The sequence below is a fragment of the Hypanus sabinus genome, unplaced genomic scaffold, assembly GCF_030144855.1.
Source record: "Hypanus sabinus isolate sHypSab1 unplaced genomic scaffold, sHypSab1.hap1 scaffold_170, whole genome shotgun sequence".
NCBI classification, from domain to species: Eukaryota; Metazoa; Chordata; class Chondrichthyes; order Myliobatiformes; family Dasyatidae; genus Hypanus; species Hypanus sabinus.
In genome coordinates this window covers 567145-576036 of record NW_026779784.1, presented here as the reverse complement: position 1 = coordinate 576036, position 8892 = coordinate 567145, and the positions used below count along the sequence as shown (strand labels likewise).

General features: G+C 43.7%; 1 non-coding gene across 1 annotated transcript; it reads left to right on the top strand.

Moving 5' to 3' along the window:
• Positions 1 to 8588: 8588 nt before the first annotated feature.
• trnai-uau (transfer RNA isoleucine (anticodon UAU)) lies at positions 8589 to 8682 on the top strand. Its single transcript has 2 exons — positions 8589 to 8626; positions 8647 to 8682. It is a non-coding gene; the product is annotated as a tRNA-Ile (tRNA).
• The last annotated feature ends 210 nt before the right edge of the window (positions 8683 to 8892 follow it).

The window sequence follows — 8892 nt, the reverse complement described above, 5'->3', positions numbered from 1 at the left end:
AGGATGCTGCTCCGCCTACTCATGCTCAATGGTTAAGCGATGTTATGTCATGGTTAAATTTAGAGAAGATTCGTTGTTCATTCTCTGAATCAAGACGACTTTCTAACATTTTGGGGACCTTTTTTGAATTACTTTCCGAATCTTTGATTTGTTATCAAGTACAGATGTTGGCTAATAATATGTTTTTCTACATGATAAGGATGCTTTTTTCCTTTTTCTTTCTTTAACAAACAGCTTTCTTGGTAGTGGGTTTAGATCTTTTTTAGTATAGTAAATTAATACTTCACAATATTATAATTCAATTTTATCTATATGAATATGGGGTAATAAGATGATAAATTCGATTCAAATATATTATGATTGATATATCATATATATTCTCCTTTATATATTTTTGTTAAAAAACAATAAAAATATTGAAAGAGAATCGATTAAATGAACGGTCTGACGGTTTGTAAAATCATAAACCGGCACATGATAATTCATTGAACAATGGTTCAGATGATTTGGAATTTACGCTTGCAGGTTGTCCAAGTGTCATTCAAATCAAACTCGAACTGAATATTGGTTGTATATTCAGAATTATCCGTTCCAGATAACGCTGAATAATCTTTCACTAAGCACCTCAGTCCAGCGGTTGCTCTGACTTTCTGAGGAGGTGACAACCCAAATTGATGAGGGAAGAGCCATGCATGCTGTTTAAATGGAATTGAGTGAAACGGTCGACAAGAGTCCCAATAACAGACTCAGGCAGAACGTTAGGAGGCATGGGATTGATCGGTACTTGTCTTACTCAATCTAGAATTACTGTGCTTTTATTCTTACGAATAAATTCTACAGATGCGCGAAATATAAAAGAACACTCACAAAATCAGTGTCTTAATGAAGGGTGAAGACCCGAAAGGTCGATTGATTACTCTTTTCCATTGACGTTAATTGGTCTGCTATGTTCCTCCAGCATTTTGTGTGTGTTGCCTCAGAGATACAAAATAGAGTTACAGATGATCCCGAGGGCATTAATCGCCCTTTACATCTGACCAGCCGCTCCTATCAGATTGAAGCTTGGGGCAAACCTCTGGCCCATGCTTCCCGGCGTAAAGAATACTGACCGATACTGCACTATTTTTTCGTCCGTATCAAACAATCCTGCTCCAGGTCATAAACCGTCGTTTTATTCGCCCTCCTTTTCGCTCTTATTCTTCTTTTCTTAATCGTGGGTTGTCTTACTCTCTGCCACCTTGAACAACAATAGTAACAGATTTTAGCTTTTATAAAAGGCAATACAGTATAATTACCTATTCTTGTAGCTGAGAGAGAGAGAGAGACAGAGAGAGAGAGAGAGAGAGAGAGAGAGAGAGAGAGAGAGAGAGAGAGAGAGAGAGAGAGAGAGAGAGAGAGAGAGAGAGAGAGAGAGAGAGAGATGCTGGTGTTATGGTTGAGAGCGAATGAAAGGGAGAGAGAGCGACAGAGAGAAAAAGGGAAGTAGATCGAGTGAGAGAGGGATTGCGGGAGAGAGAACAAATGAGACATCGCGAAGGTGACAGAGCGTGTGCGAAAGCGATATAGCGAGGGTGCGGGACAGAGCGAGAGATAGAAAGGGAGAAAGGGCGCGACAGATAGAGACCCGGGGAGCGATAGAGATAGAATAGGAGAGCGAATGAGAGAGAGTAAGAGAGGGAGAGATATATGGAGAGGGGGAGAGATTGAGGGAGCGTGAGGAGCGAGAGGCGGAGAGAGAGAAGAGAGAAAGAGGGATGAGAGAGAGAGAGAGATAGAGAGAGGGAGGAAGAGGGAGAGATAGAAAGAGGGGGAGAGGGACAGAGAGAGATAGAAAAGAGAGAGAGAGAGAGAGAGAGACGGGAAATGCTATGTTCGACTCTCGTTCAGTGTCAACGTGATATTTGGCTGTACCAACTCGGATTCGACTCTGGACAGAGAACAATCCAATAATGGACGAAAAGGACAATCTGATATATTGTGAAACCAGAAACAGACATATGATAATTGATATAGCAAGGTTTAGTTCATCTTGCCTTCCCGCAAGCTGGAACTTGAAAGATCACTCCTCCAATTTATCGCCGACTGTGTCTTTGTGATTCAATTGTTCATTGAGATGTTCCATAAAAAGTTGCCTACACCATCCACTCAGGCCGTATGCACCAGATTGATTCCGTCAGAGGAAGTATGAGAAGCCTTACACTCGTCTTCTTAAAACTCTGCCCCCTTTGGTTATAAAGAGCTCTGTTTGGAGTCACAGAGTTCCATAACATGGAAAAGTACTCTTCATTCCATTTGGCTCAGGCCTAGACGAGTTCGCCACATTTGCCAGTATGTGGCCTATACCGTTCTGAGCCAATCCTATTCATAATCCTGTCAGTATGTCATTTGGCCTCCGGAACTGAACCCACCCCTACCACATTCGCTTTCAGCTCCTTCCGCATACCCATCACCTTCTATATAGCAAATGTTGTGCATATATCTCTCCTTTCAGTCATTCTCCACTCTCCTGAACTTTATGCCATCTTTTCTTGCACAGCTTCGTGCGTGAAAAGCTTGTGGATATTCACACATCGATACGCATCGTGATGCTTTGTCGTCTTTAAGTTCACCCCTCAATCTATTACGCTCCGGGAGAGAATGTTCCAGCTAATGCAGACTCTCCTTTTAACTCAGGTCCTCCCATAAGCTCCGGGTGCATCTCCTCTTCAGAGTAATTGCTCCCTTTCTGCAGCGTGGCAACAGAAGTGTACAGAGTGTTAAATTGCCAAAATTAATGTTTTAACGAAGTCATTCCACGCCTTCTGTTCAGTGCCTGACTAATATAAAACATGTATTTCGTTGGAAGCATTCCTTCAATCGACCTTTTTGCCCCTTCAGGGATCCGTGTACCTATACGTCAATGATGGAACTTCTGGGAACCTCAGAAGGCATAGGACAGATACTTCACGAAGATGAATTATTTTAAAGGAAGAATTGGGCAACATAAAAAGAATAGGCGTACAATATTGCAAAACAGTATAGTAGGAAGCTACAGGATTGGGAAGCTTTTATCAACAAACAGAATGAAAGTTTAATTCCTTTTATTCCCACACTCTGTTTCCTGCCAATCAGCGAATGCTATATCCACGTATGTAACTTTCCTGTAATTCCATGGACTCTTATCTTGTTTAGCAGCCTCGTGCAGCACCTTGTCAAAGGCCTTATGGGAAAGTCCAAATTCCCAACATCCAATACATCTTCCTTGTCTAACCTACTTGTAATTTCCTCAAAAAATTGCAAAAGGTTTGTCAGGCAGGATTTTCCTTTAAGGAAACCATGCTGAGTTCTGCCTATCTTGTCATATGTCTCCAAGTACTCCGTAACCTCATCCTTGACAATCGACTCCGACAACTTCCCAACCACCGATGTCAAGATAACAGGTCTATAATTTCCTTTTTGCTCCCTTGCCCCTTTCTTAAGTAGCGGTGTGACATTTGCAGTCTTCCAGTCCTCTGGAACCATGCCAGAGTCTCTCGACTTTTGAAAGATCATTGCTAATGCCTCCGCAACCTCCACTGCTACCTCCTTCAGAACACGAGGGTGCATTCCATCTGGTCCAGGAGATCTATCTACCCTTAGACTATTCAGCTTCCTGAGTACTTCCCCTGTCGTAATTGTGACTGCGCATATTTCTCTTCCCTGACATCCTTGAATGTCCGATATATAGCTGATGTCTTCCTCAGTGAAGACTGATGCAAAATACCCGTTCAGTTCCTCCGCCGTCTCCTTATCTCCCATTACAACTTTTCCAGCATCATTTTTTTATCGGTCCTATATCTATTCTCACCTATCTTTTACTCTTTATATACTTGAAAAAGCTTTTAGTATCCTCTTTGATATTATTTGCTAGCTTCCTTTCATAATTCATCTTTTCCCTCTTAATGACCTTCTTAGTTTCCTTTGGTAAGCCTTAAAAACTTCCCAATCCTCTGTCTTCACACTAATTTTGCTTCCTTTTTGCTTTGCTTTGCTTTAACTTTGGCTTTGACTTCTTTTGTCAGCCACGGTTGCATCACTTTTCCATTCGAAAATTCCTTCTTCTTTGGAATATATCTGTCTTGCACCTTCCTCACTTCTCACATGAACTCCAGCCACTGCTGCTCTGCCGTCCTTCCTGCTAGTGTCCCTTTCCAGTCAACCTTGGCCAGTTCCTCTCTCATGCCACTGTAATTTCCTTTACTCCACTGAAATACCGACACATCGGATTTCGGCTTCTCTTTCTCAACTTTCACCGTGAACTCAATCATGTTGTGATCACTGCCTCCTAAGGATCTCTTCCATCTCTCTAATTACTAAGGGTTCCTTCACTTCCATTAATCTAATTACTTCCGGTTCATTACACAATACCCAATCCAGTACAGCCGATCCCCTAGTGGGCTCAACGACAAGCCATCTCTTACACATTCTATATTTTTTCTCTCTTGAGATCCAGTGCAGATCTGATTTTCCCAATCCACTCGCATGTTAAAATCCCCTACAATTATCATAACACTGCCCTTCTAGCAAGCCTTTTCTGTTTCCTGTTGTAGTTTGTAGTCCACATCTATGCAGCTGTTGGAATGCCTGTATATAACTGCCATCAGGGTCCTTTTACCGCTGCGATTTCTTAGCTCAACCCATAAAGATTCTGCAGCTTCCGATCCTATGTCAACTCTTTGTAATAATTTACTATCATTTCTTACCACGCTACCCCCTCTACCTACCTGCCTATTCTTCCGATACACCGCGTATCCTTGGTCGTTCAGCTCCCAGAGACATGCATCCTTTAACCACGTCTCAGAGATGGCCACAATATCATACCTGCCCATCTGTAACTGTACAACAATATCGTCCACCTTATTCCTCATGCTGCGTGCATTTAAGTATAACACCTTAAGTCCAGTATTTGGTACTTTTTGCTTTGATTGCACTGCAACTTTGTTTAACTGCAACTCATACCAATAGCTGCAAATTTGCTGCATTACCTGCCTGTCCTTCCTTACATCCTGTCTGCTCACTACCTTAGATCAATTTCTCTTTTTCTCTCCTCCGCTCCATCATTCCGGTTCCAATCCCGCTGCCAAATTAGTTTAAACCCTCCCTAACAGCTCTATTAAACCTTCCGCCTTGATATTGGTACCTCTAGGATTCAAGTGTAACCCGTCCTTTTTGAGGTCTCATCTGCCCCAAAAGAGGTCCCACTGATCCAGAAACTGGAATCCCTGCCCCCTGCTCCAATCCCTCAGTCACACATTTATCCTCCACCTCATTTCATTCTCACTATCACTGTCGCGTGGCACAGGCAGTAATCCCGAGATTACTACCTTTGCGGTCCTTCTTCTCAATTGTCTTCCTAACTCCCTATATCCTCCTTTCAGGACCTCTTCACTTTTTCTAACTATGTCATTGGTACCGATATATACCACGATCTCTGTCTCCACACCCTCCCACTTCAGGATATATTGGACGCGATCAGAAACATCCCGGACCCTGGCACCAGGGAGGCAAATTACCATCCGGGTCTCCTGATCGCGTCCACAGAATCGCCTTTCAGACCCCCTAACTATCGAGTACCCTATTTCTACTGCCTTCCTCTTCCTTTCCTTACACTTCTGAGCTACAGGACCGGACTCTGCCACTGTTGCTTCCCCGAGGTAGGCTGTCCCCTCCAACAGTACTCAAACACGAGTATTTATTGTCAAGAGGTACAGCCACTGGGATACTCTCTAGTACCTGACACTTCCCCTCCCCCCTCCTAACCGTGACTCCCCCTGTCTGCCTTCCACTGCCGCTGTGTGACCACCTGCCTGTAACTCTTCTCCATCAACTGCTCACTCTCCCTGAACAGATGAAGGTCATCGAGCTGCATCTCCAGTTCCCTAACTCGGTCCATTAGGAGCTGCAGCTCGGCGCACCTGGCGCAGATGTGGACATCCGGTAGGCTAGAAGACTCCAGGACTTCCCATATCCGACACCGAGAACAAAAAGCTGCCCCCACACTCATACTTCCCCTTTCCTCAAATAACAGGAAAAACTGAAACCTAAACCTGCCTTGCTTCGCCCGCTTCCGCTTAGGCCCGTTGATCCAAAGCCCTTAAACCTTCACTCTGCTTCCGGCTCACTCCACTGCCCGCAAACGATGCTGCCCGCTGTTTAAGAATGTGTCCTTTCCTCATCTTCCCAGCTTCTCTGGCCGACATCACATGCCTGGGCAGCTCCGCCTGTCTCCGATTCGCAACTCCGATGCGAATAAGAGAAAGTCAAAATGGCTGCCGCCGCACTCCCGTTCTGATCCTCCGACCTCCTTCTTCAAATATTGGAGAATATTGACAAAGAATGACGGGGTTCTTGTTTGCTGATGTAGAGATGGTCAAGCAAAATGGATTTCAAACATGAATAAGGGGCGGGAACGGGTAAAGAAATGTGCATTTCAACACGTTCCGAATACCTGCCCTCACGAACCGGAAAGGTCATGATGCAGTGAAGTATAATTATGGTTTAATTAGAGTATCGTAAAGTTTGGCTGTGATTGCACTGAAACCGCTGCAGAAGGTTTCACCAGGAAGTTGCCGAACATGAAACATTTCAGATATCAGAGGAGAATCTAACATTCAGTTCTCGAAACAGAGGAGGAAGAGGTGCTTCATGAGGAAGTTTAAAAAATATTGCAGACATGCTGGGGCTCAGTGGTGGTAACTACGTCTCCATGTCAGCTGCATCTAATATGAAGGTATAGGTGTATTGAAACTGTAAGTTTTAGCATTCGTTAGCGGAAGGTGTTGAGTTTCTTCAGATGTAGGCATTTGACGCAGCGATTTAGTTACCACTCTGCGACCCATGCTAATGCATTTTCAATGTTCACAATAATGTTGCTTCTACATTAGACCAAAAAACACTGGGCTTGGGTGTTCGGTCTCCGGAGTCTCTGTGTATGGATCACTGGTTGGTCCTGCGTTCTCTGCTAAAGCTCATTCCACTGACCTTCGAATTATTTTCCACCACTGGCATAACTGTCTGTGCGTTTTTTCCTATCTATCTATCTATCTATCTATCTATCTATCTATCTATCTATCTATCTATCTATCTATCTATCTATCTATCTATCTATCTATCTATCTATCTATCTATCTATCTATCTATCTATCTATCTATCTATCTATCTATCTATTCGTCTGTTTGGCTGCCTGCCTTCTACTGTCTGCTTTCTGTCTGTTTGTCCCTCTAACTATATGCTGCTGTGTCAGATATTGTGAATTTGATCGAGTGGAGTTCACAAGGAGGTTATCAATGAGAAGCACGTATGGAGTGTATGAAATGATTATTTTCTCAGTCTTACTGAACCGATTTGCCAAGGCAGACTGAATGTCATGATCCATTAGCCAACGGATCCGTGACTAGCAATCTCTCACTTGGTGCCCCAGGTTTAACGGCATTGATGATATATTATTGAGGGACCGAGAGTGCAAACGGTAAGTGAAGGTTCACATGATCTGGCTGAGAAAGTGAAACACTGCGACCGGAGAAACAACTATAATGAAAATTCAAATTTTCAGCCCCAATGTGGCGTCTGGAGAGACAGAGTAACAACGTACACAGAAAGATTCAAGAGAGGATGAAGATTAACATCAAGTACCCTTCAGTTCCCCACTAGGGAAGAGCTCCAGCATCAGTTTTTCCAACATATCTAAGACCACCATCCAAGTCTCTACACTGAATTTCGCCGGAGAATGGTGAGATGCCGCTGTTCCTTTAAAAATCAGACTGCAATTGTCGCCTGTCAACTTCGCTCATGGAAAGTCTGTACTTAAAGTTCGCCGACTGAGTACTGAGAGCTCACTTGTTCTCCCCATCCACAGCTCTCATCCGCATGATCATAGAACTCCCCTTCTCCCCATCTCTCCATCCAATAGAGTAGCAACACGTCCCTGCTCATACCAGACGTGATGCAGCCTGTCAGAATGCTCTCCAGAAGTTTTTTGAGTTTATTCGTTATTCTCCTAATGAAGTACTGGATAGCCGCTGTCTTGCCTTCTTTATAACTGCATCGATATGTCGGGAGCAGGTTAAGTCCTCAGAGATCTTAACACCCAGGAACCAGAAACTGCTTACGCTCTCCACTTCTGATCCCTCTATGAGGATTGGCATCTCTCTCCTTCCTGAAGTCCACAATAAGCTTTGTCGTCTTACTGCCGTTCAGTGCAAGGTTGTTACTGCGACACCACTCAACTAGTTGACATATCTCACCCCTGTTCGCCCTCATGTCTCCATCTGAGATTCGACCAACAATGTTTGCATTATCAGTAAATTTATAGGTGACTTTTGATGTGCAAATTTGTTGACTCGACATACACATGGATGTAAGTAAGATCGAGGGATATGGACAGAGTAGGAAGGAGGGATTGTAGTTTGAGTGCCTTTGATTTGCTTTTTAGCTGGTATGGCAATACATTGTGGGCCGAACGGCCTTTTCGCCTGCTGTATATTTTTAGGCTCTATATTATGCTCAATAATATCTGTAAATTTCTTCTAGATTTTCTTTCCATATGTAAAACACACGTTTGCAGCACTGGGTTCTAGTGGCGCAATCGGTTTGCGTGCGGTACTTATACGCCAGTACGCGGCGGAGAAATGCCGAGGCTGTGAGTTCGAGCCTCACCTAGAACACTCGTGATTTTTAATGCGTGAAATGCCCGGGTGAGTGGGCGTCTCTCAAGCTGTGCATTCCACTGAAAAGTTATATTTGATTTTGTGCCTCTGAGACACCCCGCTTATTATTTGTAATTAACTTCGAATCGATGCACCTTTGATTTTGATCTGAGCAGGAGACTGTGTGTTTACACCCAGTGCTGAGTGCTCAGTCCACTGCTGTTCACT